This window comes from Bos taurus, chromosome 8 (genome assembly GCF_002263795.3).
Source record: "Bos taurus isolate L1 Dominette 01449 registration number 42190680 breed Hereford chromosome 8, ARS-UCD2.0, whole genome shotgun sequence".
NCBI lineage: Eukaryota > Metazoa > Chordata > Mammalia > Artiodactyla > Bovidae > Bos > Bos taurus.
The window spans coordinates 25,036,629-25,053,414 of record NC_037335.1 but is presented as its reverse complement, the minus strand read 5'-3'; the positions used below and the strand labels follow the sequence as shown (position 1 = coordinate 25,053,414).

At 41.9% G+C, this 16,786-nt stretch overlaps 1 protein-coding gene across 3 annotated transcripts in view; it reads left to right on the top strand.

The window, feature by feature from the left end:
* Nucleotides 1-13,403: 13,403 nt before the first annotated feature.
* Nucleotides 13,404-16,786, top strand: part of DENND4C (DENN domain containing 4C) — a 119,315-nt gene continuing 115,932 nt past the window's right edge. For all 3 annotated transcript variants that reach the window (XM_002689565.7, XM_005209911.5, XM_015472430.3), the window contains exon 1: nucleotides 13,404-13,715. The gene's annotated coding sequence lies outside the window, so the exon portion shown is untranslated. The remainder of the gene's footprint in view (nucleotides 13,716-16,786) is intronic.

Below are 16,786 nucleotides of genomic sequence, written 5' to 3'. Positions count from 1 at the left end.
CCCTTGTATACTGTAGTCAATGTTTAAAAACATATTTTTATTTAAAGGCCCATGTTGAGGGAACATCAATTAATACTGGCCAATATACTACAGTTCTGAGCCATGAATGACCATCAAATGAAATCTATTCCGCATATCATTTGAAATTTAATTGCGGGTAAGAAAAAAAAAAAATTTCTTAGAGTAACTGAAAATAACAGTGAAAAATTTTAACTGTAGAATATTTCACGCAATTTTAGAATTTTTGTCTGTATTCGGTAACCTGGAATTAATTAACTGCTATTTAATAATTACCTGCAAGAGAAAAGATAAGTATCTTTATAAACTAAAATACTCAGAGAAGGAAATGGCACCCCACTCCAGTACTCTTGTCTGGAAAATCCCATGGACGGAGGAGCCTGGTAGGCTGCAGTCCATGGGGTCACTAAGAGTCGGACACAACTGAGCGACTTCACTTTCACTTTTCACTTTCATGCATTGGAGAAGGAAATGGCAACCCACTTCAGTGTTCTTGCCTGGAAAATCCCAGGGACCAGGAAGCCTGGTGGGCTGCCGTCTATGGGGTCGCATAGAGTTGGACACGACTGAAACAACTTAGCAGCAGCAGTAGCAGCAGCATACTAAAATACTGATACATAAATCCAAATGAAATAAATTAGAATAGTGTTATCAAAAGTATTTTAGGCATAATACTCTTGGACAATATCATGAAGGCAAAAGCTATGTTACAATGAAGTTGAATTTCAGGTTTTTTTGACAGCAGTTTACATATACTATTCAAATAGGCTTATAACAAATGACCTTCTGAGATGCTGCTGCTGCTGCTGCTAAGTCACTTCAGTCGTGTCCCACCGACTCTGTGTGACCCCATAGACAGCAGCCCATCAGGCTTCCCCATCCCTGGGATTCTTCAGGCAAGAATACTGGAGTAGGTTGCCATTTCCTTCTCCATTCTGAGATGAGAAGGACATATTGAGAACTCTCTTATGAACAAAAATACAATTGTTCAGGATTAATGAATATTCACTTGTTACATAAATTACAACTAATAATATTTTTAATTTAAGTAAGGCGTGGCAGCTCCAGGTGTACAAACCTTGGGATAGATGGGAGTCACCTGAGATAATCTGCTCAAGAGCCTTGCTTTCACACAAAACATACCAAACTATCCCCAAATCTCGTCAGTTTCTTCTCTCATTGTTTAGCTACCTCAAATGAGAATGTTCTTTCCTAAGAAAGCAATGATGATAATGTGCCAGGAAGAGTCAGATAGACCTGAAATCAAATTTAGGCTCAAGGGCCATGCTCTAGAACCTGTGAGCCAGAACTACTAAGCCCGTGTGCCACAACTACTGAAGTCCATGTGCTTAAGGCCTGTGCTCTGCAGCAAGAGAAGCCACAGCCATGAGAAGCCTGAGCATAGCAACTAGAGTAGCTCCCACTAGCCACAACTAGAGAAAGCCCATGAGCAGCAACGAAGACCCAGTGCAACCAAAATAAAATGAATAAAGACTGCATTAAAAGTAAAACAAAAACAACTTAGGCTCAAGTTATTTAATCTCTCTGAATTCCAGATTGGTGGTGGTTTAGTCCATAAGTCATGTCCAACTCTTGTGACCCCATGGACTGTTGACCGTCAGGCTCCTCTGTCGATGGGATTTCCCAGACAAGAATACTAGAGTGGGTTGCCATTTGCCTCTCCAAGGGAATCTTGGGGAACCTGACCTAGGAATCGGGTCTGCTGCATTGCAGGGTTTCCCCTGTAGCTCAGTTGGTAAAGAATCTGCCTGCAATGTGGGAGACCTGGGTTCAATCCCTGGATTGGGTAGATCCCCTGGAGAAGTGAAAGGCTACCCACTCTAGCATTCTGGCCTGGAGAATTCCATGGACTATACAGTTCATGGGGTTGCAAAGAGTTGCATACGACTTTGACTTTTCACTTTCTTTCTCTTGCATTGCAGGTAGATTCTTTACTGACTGAGCCAGCAGGGAAACCTGAATTCCAGATTCCCTGTCTATAAAATAGAAGAAATAACAGTACCTACTTCATGGGATACTTATAAGTCTTAACTGGGTTAATGTATATAAGGCATTTATCAAACCACCTGGCAGCTATTATAATTAATTATCATTATTTACCCAGATTTTATTCATAGTAATGCCATCATAAAAAAAAAAGCTGCCCTAAATTGATCTTAAATAAATATTCTAGTTTTCTAAAATTTTATTCAAAATTTTAATCAAAATTGATATTAACTTATGCAAATTAATCTTTTCTACATTTAAAAATCTACTTTGATGTAAATTATAAATATATGAAAAGAGTTTGAGACATGCTCCTACTGAAAAACATTCTTGGAGACCAAAGAGCCATGTAACTCAGTCATAATATCCATATTCTGTTTATCATATGTAAAACCCAGTTTAATAGTCTTAGCCACGAATATTTACTTCCTGAAAAAAAAGGGAAGCTATATTTCATCGAGGTTTATGTAATTAATGACTTGCATTGATTGAAAAGAGTAAGAATCACAGCAATTTAGAGATTCTCAGCTGAGGACCTAATTCCAGTTGCCTAGGTAGAAGGCAATGGCACCCCACTCCAGTACTCTTGCCTGGAAAATTCCATGGATGGAGGAGCCTGGTAGGCGGCAGTCCATGGGGTCGCACAGAGTCAGACACGACTGAGCGACTTCACTTTCACTTTTCACTTTCATGCATTGGAGAAGGAAATGGCAACCCACTCCAGTGTTCTTGCCTGGAGAATCCCAGGGATGGGGAAGGTGCGCTGCTGTCTATGGGGTCGCACAGAGTTGGACACGACTGAAGTGACTTAGCAGCAGCAGCAGCAGGTAGGTAGTGGCATATCTAGTACCCAAAACCCAAAACTCTTGACTCATTTCTTTCCAGGACACAGTGCTACACCTCAAATGGAAAGAAATTCTAGGGTGGATTCAAAGTGTAACTGCAAAAGAAAAAGTTATGGGAATTTTGCTTTTATATGGCTTCCCTTTCTGGATCTCATCAGAATTTATATTTTAAAAAAAATTCACCAGGCTCAAAATGTAAGCAAAAATAGTTCTAACACTTTCCCCCCTCTTTTCACTTTAATTGGGTAAATTAAAAGTAACTGGCAAGGGAGACGTGGTAGTGGAGGTTAAGAAGACAGGGAAGGCAAGGATGAAATAATGTTCTCACTATGCCTAACCTCTTAAGTAATCAGATAATTGGGCAAGCTACCACCAGTCCCAATTCCTGTCTCTTGGAACCTTCTTCAAACTTCCAGCTAAGTGTCCTGTAATCCTCAAAGCATTTTAAAGAATAATTAGGGTGTTCTAAGCTGACTGAGCCCTTGTTAAGAGCTGTAAACACCCAGTCCCCAACAGCCCCCTTTTCCATTTCCAGCATAATTTTTCTTCTTATAACTTCTATCATATTATGTATTTTCCTATTTACCTTGTTTATTGTCTGTCTTCCCCCCCTTAAATATAAGCTCCTCATATGCAGGAATTTTTATGAGTTTTGTCTTGCTGTATCCTCAGTGTCTAGTACGGTGGAGGCATATAGACAGATATTCAATAAATACTGAATGAGTGAACAATTATAGGCCCATTGCCTTTCTTTCACTTACTATGAATGTTAAGTTAGATGTGTTTTCTGGCTGACTTATATACACAATTGTGGGTCTTTCTCTAAAAGTAAAATCTTTTTCTAACATTTCAGCTCAAAAACCTTATTTTCAGCACACCAGAACATCATTACTAATAGTGCTGTGATTTTTTAGGTGCCTTCTGAGTAAACCAGTCTGTAAGTCCAGTTCTAAAATAATTTGCATATGTTTAAAAAATTAAAGAACTAAAGAAAATCAGGGTCAAACTGAAAAAGAAAATAAGAATTAATTGAACTTAATCTAAATAGGTAAAGTTAAAAATGCTTCGTAGTTTTGTCCCCAAATAGGATGGAATTTCAGAAGAGTTACCCTAAGATATTGACTCCATCAATGTTAAACTAGTTTGAACTCTGCTTAAAAATTCTGGAGATGCTATGACTGGCAAAATGCAGTTTTTAAAAAGGCTTATAAACACTGAATGATGAAAAACTTAGTAGAGATAAGAGTCTATATTAATGAGTCAGAACTCCCTTGAAACAACACTGCAGGTGGTTCCTTGTTTTTAATACTTTCCAGAAATCTCAATCCTTTTACATCACTTTCCTGAAATTAAAAAAAAAACAAACATATTTTTAAAGATGATGCTATCTAAAGAAAAAGCAAGAGCATGTCAAAAAACGAGATTAAGAACTTCTAACAGTATGGTTTCACTTTCTTTTTAACCACAGAAATATTTCAAATTACCTTTCTATAATCTGGTGTTCTGACTGCAGTAATTTCAATAGGTTAAAGAATGAAAACAACTTGATTGATAAACATTGCTGACTACCTATAGTTAGAGGATTGATGTTGTAAGGCCTGCTCACTCCTGGCCTACAAAGTTTATAGCTCAGACCACCGTCTTCACCAGGCCACTGACTCTCCTAGCACCTGAGCGTCTACTCAAGCTAGAGCAAGTGCACAGTAAGAATCTTTTTGAAATTGTGAAGCCAGATGATTCCGCCATGCTTATCATTCCCGTCATCATCTTCAATCACTGTTCAAAATCTAAGTTCTTTTTGTCATGGCTTTTTGTGCTGCCCATATTTTTGCTTCCTTTTCCCACTCCCAACCTCCCAATGGCGGAGAGCGCCTATGGGCATTAGGGAGCAGCTTCAGATCTCCCAGAAGCTCCTTCAGTTACACCCATTCTTCCATATGGGTAAGTGACAGTTTCTCAACCAGAGATACTCCTAGGTTCCTTCTGTTATAAACATCCTAGGGCCACCACTGCTCTTGCTCTTCCCTAATAAATCTTTCCACTCTGCCTCCTGAGATTTTCTATGGTAAACAGATTTCTGCTCTGCATCCTTAATCTATTCATTGAGGACTTTCTACCTGGCTCTCTGCTGAGGAGTTTAATTCTTCCCTGAGCATGTTGCTTGCTACTTTTTGTATCGGAAGCTCCTCACTCCGCAGTAGGCAATGTATCTGGAAGCCACAAATTAGGATCTCCGTTCACATCCATTTCTGCTATTCCTTCTTTTTTTTTTTGGTAAAAATCTTTGCATCTTTGAAAACTAGTCAGTCATGACCCACTCTCTAGCCCTGCTTGTCTGCTTTATTTTTCTGGCCTCCTGTTTAGATAAAAAGTGTATCAGGGACTTCCCTGGTGGTCTAGTGGTTAAGACTCTGTGCTTCCAATGCAGGGGGCATGGGTTTGATCCCAGGGGAACTAAGATCCCATATGCTGCACAACAAGATCAAAAGAAAAAAAAAGTACATCAAACTAACTTTAGTTGGTCTTCTAGCACAGGAGTTGGTGAACTTTTCTTTTCTGTAAAGGATCAGATAGCAAATATTTTTGTCTTTGTTGGCCATATGGCCTCTGACACAACTCTTCAATTCTGCCATTATAGTGCAAAAGCAGCCACAGACAGGAGTAAGCAAATAGGCATGCCTATTCCAACAGAACTTAATTCACAAAAACAGGCATCAGTCTGGATTTGGCCCAAGGATTGTAGTATGCCAACCCTTGTCCAAGTATATGTCAGTTACCATGACAGAGGCTTTACATACATTATATCATGAGAAACCACAATGACAACTCCCGTATAAGGTTAGAGAGTAGACAAGGAAAGTTAAGTGCTTAGCATAGTGACTGGCCTATGGTAGATGACTGATAAATAGTTGTTGCAAATGATAATTAATCTTATAGGACTCTGCAAGATGGATTATTTCATGCATGGGGAAAGAGGGCCATTAAATAACTAGCCCAGGGAATAAGTGAAAATACTAGGAACTTATTTACAAAACAGAAATAGACTCACAGAGGGCCCAGAGGCATGTATGGAGCCTTGGTTCTCCCACTGAGAGGCCCAAGTAGCTTCTGGGCAGAAAACAGAGAGTGCTGGCAGAGATGACAGGGTCCCACCTCAGCAGAGAGGACCTGGGCCTGCCTGGGCAGGGTTGCAGTGACCCAGCTTACCATCAAAGCCCAGCCCATTCTCTCTGACCAGCCCCTCAAATTTATGCTTTCCATTTCAGGCAAAAAGGTTTTGGTTCTCCCTACCTCTACCCCCACAAAGAGTGTGCCTCCCTGAACTGCCCCCAGATGGGCCAGGGCAGACAGAGGCGGTAGGAGTTCTGGACAGGATGACTGCCTTGGGGCGAGTGGCCATGGATAGGCAAGGAACCTCAAATGCCAGCTCCTCCTTTGCTGCTAAGACAGCCCCAGAGGGAGAGGGATCCAGGCTGCTGTCAGTGGGGGCAGTAATGACCCTTGGTAGGAGTTATTAGCACATCAAAATAGTATTAAAATAGCAAAAACCCTTATGATTAAAGTAAACACAAATACGATTTTTCTTTTGACGTGCTCAAAATGCTCTAAGTATTACTAGAGCACTGCACAGCTTAAAGGATCTTAGTTTCCTGACCAGAGATTCCTGACTTGGGACCACGGCAGTGGAAGCGCAGAGTCCTAACCACTAGACCACCACAGAATTCATTCTAATAATTCTTGAAGGTAGCAGTCATCAGTAAATAAGCCATGTAGTTGAGAATTAACATGGCTTTCAAGTCAGTTAAGACAGAATTTACTAGCTTGCTCTTCACTTTTAGGCATAAGTCAGTTAATGGTTATTGCTATTAGAGAATTGTTTACAATCATATTGAATGCTCTGGACCCAACTCAAAGAACCTTCTTACATAAATTGTGCACAGGGAAGAAATATGGATAGGAAGAGTCCCAGAGATTTCAGACATGCTCAGGCATATTTACAGGATTGGAGAGGGGAGGCCAGCTGGTGTTTACCTGTGCTAGGGTTTCAGCAATTTGAAGGCCAGAAAGATGACCAGAAACACAAAGGCTGAAAATTGATGGAGAGAACAGACTCTGAAAAGGGTTGCTTAATTATGTGAACGATTCAGCATCAAATATTTAAGGAACATTACTACTGCTTTAGGTAAAAAGATAATAAAAGTTTAATGAAGGAAAATAAAGTTCCTATCCTTAAGGAGCTTACATACTGGTAGAGAAGGTAGTAAACACATAGATAGTAAAAGTCATTAACCAGAGTATGAGGAATATTTAAAACAGGGCAGGATGGTACAACAAGATGGTATAACCCTGTTCTAAATAGGGTAGACAGAGAATACTGAATTAGCAAACACAACCATTGTTCCTAGCAGAAATAACTGTTAGTTTTCTGAGAGCCTCTATTTGCAACGTTTGTGTCAATCGACATTTGTATCAAACACTCGTGTTAGGTGTGTTTCTGCTTAAAAACACCATATGTAATATCATTGATTCATTAATATTGAACTCATAGTTAACAACACTGTAACTCTTGCTTATCTAACAAATGTTTCCTCTGTAAGGTGGTGGCTTTATCTTTGCCCAGTCCCTCCCAAGTGTTAGTGGTAAGGTTTTTCCTTCTGTACTACCACTGCTCCTGAGGGTGTCAAGTCACCCTGGCCTGTATCCTGAAAAGCTAAAAAGGGGTAGTTGTTTACATGGACAATGTGGTTAGGGGTTCGTCTCAGGACACAGGCTTACACTCCCTAACTCAAGAACCACAGTTATGAGCAGGCTGCTGTCAATGGAAGGACCATACCCTTCAGCCACCAGCCACACAGCTAAGGTGACAACTTTACAGGACTGCATGTTACGTACCCCTGAATGGCAATCAACGATCTGTAGACACTGGTCCTTGTGTGGCTCCCTGGCACTGTCCCTGAAAGTGCTGGACAGTTTCATAGTGCTGACCCCTGCCCCATTTCTCTTCTAGCGTGCCAAATGATGTCCTCCTTAACCTCCAGTTCAGCTGATCCACCTTTGAATCTGGTGATTAAGGAAGATATCATTTGGTAAGAGATGAGATGGTGGTATCATACAGCGAAATGAGGTAGCTTGAAAAGGAATAGTTCTGGTGTGGGAGGTGATGCAAGACAGGAAGGGAAATAAGAACTGTATCTTGAACATGTACAGTGTGAGATAACATTTGGACACTGGAGGTAGTTTGACGGTTAAATCTACAGCTTAGGGAAAACTGGAGCTAGAGCAGTAAATTTGGGAGTGACCAACACACAGATAATGCCACCGAGCTGAATGAGATCACTTAAGATGAAGAAGAGCTTAAACCTAGAACAACAGAAAGGGGTTGAAATAATTATTTTCTATTGATCCTTTAAAGAGATGGCTTATAGAATTTAGTTCATTTTCTCCTTTTCTGTGTGAAAGGAACTATAAAACTACAGGGAAATTTGAATTGGTATTAAAGGGTATCAGCATCAGATCCCATCTTTTTTTGGGGGGGTTAGGACATGTCAAGCCTTACTTAGCCTATTACATTCAGATTAAATGTAAATTGGAGATGATCATTTTTGAAATTTTTAGGCAGTCTCTGATTCTTAAGTATTACAGAGTTTTTGAACTGGATAATGAACCACCTTTGAGGGGAAAATCTGAAAGGAAAGAATCCCTACCCTATATTCTCTGAAGCACGGAGGGAGCTAGAAAAAAGTTGGGACTGGGAAGTTAATATTCTAGTGCACCAAAAAGGAGTATGGCAAACTCAAACCCTCTGGGCAGGAGTTGTATCCAAGGGACTAGATCCACAAGTAGGAAGGGGCGAGAGAAGGTGTAGTATCAATATGGTAAGGTTCTTGGTCATTAAACACGTTAACAAAATATTTACTAAAATAAAATATCAATTAAAAAAATTTTTAGGGCTTCCCTGGTGATCCAGTGGTAAAGAATCCACCTCCCACTGCAGGGGATACAGCTTTGATCCCTGGTTGGGGAACTAAGATTACACATGCCAGGGGGCAACTAAGCCCATATGCTGCAACTACTATACCCACCCTCTAGAGCCTGTGCTCAGCAACAAGAGAAGCCACCGCGATGAGAAGGCCATGTACTGCAACTAGAGAGAAGCCTCTGCTTCCTGCAACTAGAGACAGCCCATGTATAGCAATGAAAACCAAGTACAATCAAAAAAGAAAAAAGACAGAAAAAGTTAAAAAACAAATTTTTTTAATGGTAAAAATGGCCTTGTGGGTATGATTTTTAAAAAGTCCTTATCTTTATCTTATCCACAAAAATGGCATTGTGGGTATGGTTTTTAAAAGTCCTTACAGTTATCCTGAAATACTTACAGGTGAAACACAATGTTGAGTATTTGCTTGAAGATGCTCAGAAGAAAGAAGTCAGAAGGGGATACATGATACAAGATTAATTATGAGTTGAGCCAGGCTTCAGCAATACGTGAACTGTAAACTTCCAGATGTTCAAGCTGGATTTCGAAAAGGCAGGGAAACCAGAGATCAAATTGCCAACATCCGCTGGATCATGGAAAAAGCAAGAGAGTTCCAGAAAAACATCTATTTCTGCTTTATTGACTATGCCAAAGCCTTTGACTGTGTGGATCACAATAAACTGTGGAAAATTCTGAAAGAGATGGGAATACCAGACCACCTGACCTGCCTCTAGAGAAACCTGTATGCAGGCCAGGAAGCAACAGTTCGAACTGAACATGGAACAACAGACTGGTTCCAAATAGGAAAAGGAGTTCGTCAAGGCTGTATATTGTCACCCTGCTTATTTAACTTATATGCAGAGTACATCATGAGAAATGCTGGGCTGGAGAAAGCACAAGCTGGAATCAAGATTGCTGGGAGAAATATCAATAACCTCAGATATGCAGATGACACCACCCTTATGGCAGAAAGTGAAGAACTGAAAGAGCCTCTTGATGAAAGTGAAAGAGGAGAGTGAAAAAGTTGGCTTAAAGCTCAACATTCAGAAAACTAAGATCACGGTATCCGGTCCCATCACTTCATGGCAAATAGATGGGGAAATAGTGGAAACAGTGGCAGACTTTATTTTTTGTATTATTTTCCAAAAAATACTGCAGATGGTGACTGCAGGCATGAAATTAAAAGATGCTTACTCCTTGGAAAGAAAGTTATGACCAACCTAGACAGCATATTAAAAAGCAGAGATAATACTTTGTCAACAAAGGTCCTTCTAGTCAAGACTATGGTTTTTCCAGTGGTCATGTGTGGATGTGAGAGTTGGACTATAAAGAAAGCTGAGTGCTGAAGAATTGATGGTTTTGAAGTGTGGTGTTGGAGAAGACTCTTGAGAGTTACTTGGACTGCAAGGAGATCCAACCAGTCCATCCTAAAGGAGATCAGTCCTGGGTGTTCATTGGAATGACTGATGTTGAAGCTGAAACTGCAATACTTTGGCCACCTGATGCGAAGAGCTGACTCATTTGAAAAGACCCTGACGCTGGGAAAGATTGAGGGCAGGAGGAGAAGGGGACGACAGAGGATGAGATGGTTGAATGGCATCACCGACTCAATGGACATGGGTTTGGGTGGACTCGGAGTTGGTGATGGACAGGGAGGCCTGGCGTGCTGCGGTTCATGGGGTTGCAAAGAGTCGGACACAACTGAGCGACTGAACTGAACTGAACTGATGGGTACAGAGGCTTCTATTTTTGTTTGTATTTTATTGTTTTCATTGTTTTCTATAATAAAATGCTTTTTAAAATTAATCTTTGAAATAAAGAATACATCTATTTTTTTGATCAGCAGTCAGGACAATTTGCTATGATGTTAGGAATATCAGTCATGTTTGGGGAGAGCTGGATAAAGAATGTGCTGACTAACTCCAAAAGACTCAAGATGAGCCTTTCCTGATAAAGCTGAGACAGAGTCTCCAGCCAGATAAGATACTGGAGTGGAGAACAAAGAGAAGAGTGTGCTGGAGCTCCCTGTGGAGAGTGGAACACAGAGTCACTTAGATACCATATGAATAAAGCAGATCTAGTGTTTGCTGATGTCATTCTTACTAAAAACTCTTTCTAAAACAATAAACTAAGAGTGCCTACAGGCACCAGGCCTTCAAACACTATGTTTTTGAGAATTCATTACGAGGGGCTGGAACGAAATAATTTGTTAATTTACAAGGTATGGATTATAGGAAATCTGGAGCAAGTTATTCTGTTTGGGAAGATCAAGAGCCATGAATTTAGTACTGTTGACCCCTGAACAACATGTGTGTTAGTGGTGCCAATCCCCTTGTGCAGTCCAAAATCTGCATATAACTTCACAGTCAGCCCTTCATATCTGCAACTCCACAACCGAGGATTCAACCAACTGCAGATCTTATAGTATTGTAGCAAGCACTTATTGGAAAAAATCCCCATATCAATAAATCTGCACAGTTCAAACCCACAGTTCAAACTGCAGTTGTTTGTCAACTGCAGTTCCTATTCAACTCTGAAATCACCAAAACTGAGCCTGGGAGACTTCTACTAACAAGTAAGTTAAGAAACTTTGCTAGGCCTTAATTTCCCCATCTATTCAATGAGGTAATTAGACTAGACAATCTCTGTAGTGATTCCCTTCAGCTCTTTTCAGCTCTGAAATTCCATGAAACAATTAAAACAATTTTTTTATATAAAATTTTAAAAAGACATAAAATGCAGAAAACAACATAAGGAAACCTCAAGTACCAATCACTACACTTCAACATAATGTCCAATTTTATTGTACCTCAACCCCTACTCATCTTCTTGCTCCCACTATTATTCTGAAGCCAATTCTAGACATCCTATGAAATATATTTTAATGATTCTCTTGAAGCAAAGATAGTTTATAAACAACATATCACACAAGTTAGTCTCTCCACTTTTCCAAGATGCCTTCTCTTACTGCAGCTGTAAACACTGTCATTTAACTTGGCATTGCAGAATGCTAAGGATCACATGCTGAACCCAGATACTCAGTAAAGGAGGAGTTACCTTTTTTTTTTCTTTTGCCCTGCAGGTGTAGCTTATGGGATCTTAGCTCCCCCAGCACGGATTGAAGCCAGGCCCTTGGCAGTGAAAGCATGGATTTCCTAACCACAGATCCACCAGGTTAAGTCCCTAGTATAGAAAGACAAGAAGTTCACAAACTAATTCTGAAGTATTAGTTCCTTTGTAAACTTTTGACCAGATAGGGTCACTGTCAGTGACTGGTTACCACTAGGCTCAAAATGACTCCAACCTAGTATTAAATAAGACATTTTTATTGCTGTGCATTTCTACTGAATCAACTCTTTACTAACATGGCCAGGGAGATAGTTTCTGCACCCCATATATGCAATAAACGTTGGGAAAAAATTGTCAACAGGGGCCTCATGACCAAAGTTTAATCTCATACTTCTCAGGGAAAAAAAAAAAGTCAAAAAACAGATTCAATAAGGAGAAAGTAATTTCAGGAAAATGATCTCTGTGTGTGTGAATACTTATTAGATATGCACAAATCTTGTCAATTCTAATTCTGACCTGCCACGGAATCTAAGAAGTCACTCGCCTTTTTTTTTTTTTTGTCCAGAAGGTGAAAATGTTCTCCTAATTTGTTTTAAACCATTTGCTTCTTCCTGAATAACTAGCTGCTATTTTTTCATGTATATATAATTGCATATATATAATTATTTCAGGACGTAGTCTACAACATCTCATATAATTTTCATTAAGGGAACCGATCATGCATGCAGCCGTATATATGAGGAGGCTACACTTTTAGGAGGCAGGAGCGGGCTGATGATTTAAACGAGAGATTTCCAAGTTCCAAGTTCCCATCCCCAAATCTCAGTCGAGGCAGCGACACCAAGCGCGGTCTAAGACTCTCCAGGGGCGCTGCAGCCGGGAAGGGCTTCGGGAAGCCACAGTCGGTGGGGTTCTCTCCTGTCCGGGAGGCCCCCAGTCATACGTGGAAATTCCAACTCCCACCCCGAGAAGGAAGCTTCTCGTCCAGAGACCCGTATCCCTCTCGACAGTGTTCTCAGTGACTTTGAGCGACTCGGCGTCACTTTCCCCGCCTGTGAAAAGCCCGAAAGGAGCAGCCGCCACCTGCCCGGGGCCAAGGCAATAAAGCCACACCAAACTGCGAGTCTGAGCCCCGCAGGAAGGGGTGCAAAGCGGTGCCTTGAGCCTCTTCTCCCTGACTAGTTTCTGCTAGGGAGCCGCAGGACGGACGCGGAGGAGGTGCTCTCCCAGGGTGGCGGCACTGGGACCGGGCACCCCGCGGGGTCGCGGATAGTGAGGGGGAGGGAGCAGTGACCCCGCGGCCTCGGCCCTCTCCGGGGGCGGGGCTCGGGCGCTGCTCCGCCCCCCGCGCCCTCTTTTCCCCTCCCCTCCCCCACGCCCTTTTCTACCGCCCCCGCAGTAGGAAAGGGAGCGGGAGTGGGGGGGAAGGAAAGTGCTGTTCTATGGAAAGGGGCGGAAGGAGGCGGAGGAAAAAAGAAAAAGGGAACAGAAACATGGCCGTCAGCTGTCGGGGCAGCAGTGCAGCGCGCAGCTCCTAGGCAACCCGCTGCCCGCACGGCCGGCCTCTGGTGAGCCGAGGCGCCAGCGCTAGCTCGCGCTCCCGGCCGTTACCCCTCGCTGCAGGAGGCGCCCCTGGAGACCTAGCCCCGGAGCCGGCGCAGGCGCAGACCAGGCGGCGGTGGCCGCGGGAGCCAGTCCCCCGCCCTGCTCTGCCGAGAGAGACCAGGCCCGAAGCCGGCGCTTTCATGCCCCAGGAAGGGGCTGTGCTCGGGTGGCGCTGAAGGAAGATCGGGCAGCAGGTGAGTGTGCGGCAGAGGACCTTTGGCGGAGGAACCCTGCGCCGCGCCTCGGGCCGGCCCGAGCTTCCGGGCCGGGAGGGCGCGGGGCAGGTAGCGACTCGGAGGGCTGGGTTCCGACGGCCGGCCTGCGGGGGGTCGCCCGGGAGGCGGAGAGTGGAGAGGGCTGGCATTCCTGGCCTAGTCTCTCTGCGGTTTGCGGGGGCGGGGAGTCCCCAGGATCCTGCGGGGTATGATGCGGGGAGAGGCCCCGCCGGGAAGGGCCTCCCCGCGCTACCGCCCGGGCTTCGGGGAGCCACTGCTGTGGAAGGAAGCGCGAGGGGTCTGGGCCCTGGGGACCGCCAAGGGGACCGCGCGGTGGGGATGGGGGGAAGGGACGAGGACGAGGGTTCTCGAGGGCTTTGCGGCGGAGTGGGTGAAGAGCCGAGATCGGGGGTCTGGAGCGGGGTCTGGGGCCAGGGCGGGGGGAGAACTCGGGACCTGGGCAGGTGTCGCAGGTGAATTGAGGACATCTCCTCTGCCTTACCGTGGCGGATCCTCAGGGCTTCTTTGTTGGCGATGACTTTTAGGAAAGTGACTAAACACAAATAAAACCAACTAATGAGCCCCTAATGCTGACTCTTGTAAAGAGCTGTAACTTTTCTACATTGAAGATGCTATCATCTATCTGCCCTCCCATTCCCCCGGTTTTCTGCTTCATAGACTTTATCCTCCGAAAGATGGTGCCTCGTCAGGATAAATAAATGAGCCAAGCTTTAAACAATGCCCCCCCCCCCCCCCCCTTACCTGTTTGTTTAACACCGGCAAATTTAGGTCAGTTACCGAAGTTACTTGTGCAAATGTGAGGAAGAGAGTCATCTCCAGTAATAAGCCCTCAGCTGTCTGTGTGTTTTGCTTCTGAGAAATTGTCAAGCCTTGTAGTTGGGTAATTGATTTACTGAACCATCTTAATTGTGTGCGAACTCAAGTTAAGAAGTTCTCGCTAGACCCTAATTTAAGATAGGGGTAGGTTTTCCCTTCCGGGAAGGGTGTGGTAAGGAGAGAATGTTAGTGCTAAGGCGCTAAGTTTTCAATAAATGTTACATTTGAGGTGATCATGTGTATTAAGCTTTCCGAAATTAAGAGAATTGTATGATTTTTATGTGTACACGTGACACGAGCAAAACTGAAGGAAGGAAAACTTCATCTCAGCACTGAAGGATACCTATTCTTTTATCAGTATTACCATGACAAAAAAAAACCCGTCGCTTTTATTTTATGCCCTGTATTACTGTTGAAAATTTGATAAACTGCTTCTTGGTGTGAAACTGGAATTCAAAAATGAACTTAGATTTGTATTCATGAGGTTAATCTGCTTCTCCTTTAAATTTGCTTTGACTCGTTTTTCTAGTAATGTCACACTCGATCCACACTTTCCCCTCATTGGTGTCTCCTGTGGCCATTTTGCCTAATAGTTGATTAGGATTATATTATTTACCGGTAATGTGGCAGTTCACTTTGTCCGTAGTACCTCACTTACTGTACTACTGTTTAGACTTGCATGATGGAAAAGCTATGATGTTAGAAATTTTGAAGTTGTAAGGTTGGAGTCATTTACTCGTGTGTAATTTGTAAATGAATGCATTATGTTGTTGAGAGTAAATATAGTATTTTGTCGTTTAAACTTGAGCTTTCAGCTGGGGAAATTGGCAGTAGAGTTGGTGTGTGGAGACTGATTTTAAAACGCAACATGTTTTAAATTACAAGGGACTGCAGTGGTGTGTGTAAGATGTAACAATTCGTAGTGCCAGATTTGGAAGGTTATTTGGTTGAGGCAGCTCTGTAAGGAAACATGTTAAGTATCTGCAATAAAAGCTGGTTTGTAGCGATAGACAAGGGATTTTGCGTAGTAAATAATAACCCAAGGAGGCACCTTTCCTCTGTCAGTTGAGACCAAAACATTTCATGTTTTCATTGGAGTTTCCTGCTAAGACAGATACTGATTTTGCATTGCATTTGCTGCTCAGTTTGAAAGTTAGGTTTCAGTCTTATTCTTGCAACTTAAATACAGGTTGTAAAGTAAAAAGGAAAGCTGCTGAGTTAGGGGGCAGATTGTCTCATTTCGTCTTTTTGATTTGCAGATGGAATTTGTTTTAATTTGTATTTCCAATATAATCTATCGTCTGAAACTTAGATATTAAAGGTAAATAAGCTTTTATAGTATATGAATTAAAATTTTGACTTCTGTGTGCTGGTACCACAAGTTGTACCTCCTCTTTAAAATTGTTAGTTTGACATACTTGCAGTAATAGGACACCTTGTTGGAACTGGAGAATCATTTGAAAGAATTAAAACTTGGGGAATGAGTTTGTATAGTATAGCTGGTATAAAATGGTAAGTCTGTGGCATCAGATTGTAGGAAATTCCAAAATCCAGTAACTTCATATTTGAAATTTAAAACTTAAATTTTAGTTAATAGATTTATTTAGTGTTATTTGTGGGGGGAAATTAGGTACTTTTTAAACAAAATTTTTTCTAAATTTATGTCAGTATGTAATACATACAAGTAAGTAAATGTAATAGAATTCTCTTTGTGTGGTATTTGAAAACTAACATGGTGCTACATATTGCTATATTTTATGGTTTTGTATAGTAGTAGTCCAAAGTTTACTATCACAGTTTATTTAACCAGTATTCTGTCTTTTTAATATTTTAGTAATTTCACGTTTTCAGTCATAATGCTATAATGAAATCTTTTTGCTAGTATGATGGTCCAACCCACATTAAACTTTTGAAAATGTAGTCATTCTTGTACTGCTTCCTTTGCAGTGGATCATGAGGGCTCTCACAATACAGTATTTGAGGAATGAAAGCAAGGTGAAAACTGTGGATGTGCATCTGGGACTTGAATTCATTGGGTACAGATCAAAATATAATTCGTCTCTGTTACTGATTTGCTGCAAGTTTCTGTAATAATTCTGTTTTATTTTTCAATATAATAAAATTCTTAACTCTCATAGTAATATTTGGGGCATAAATATTTCTAACTGGACCTCATTTCAGCCAAATTTAATATTTGCAAATACATATTTATA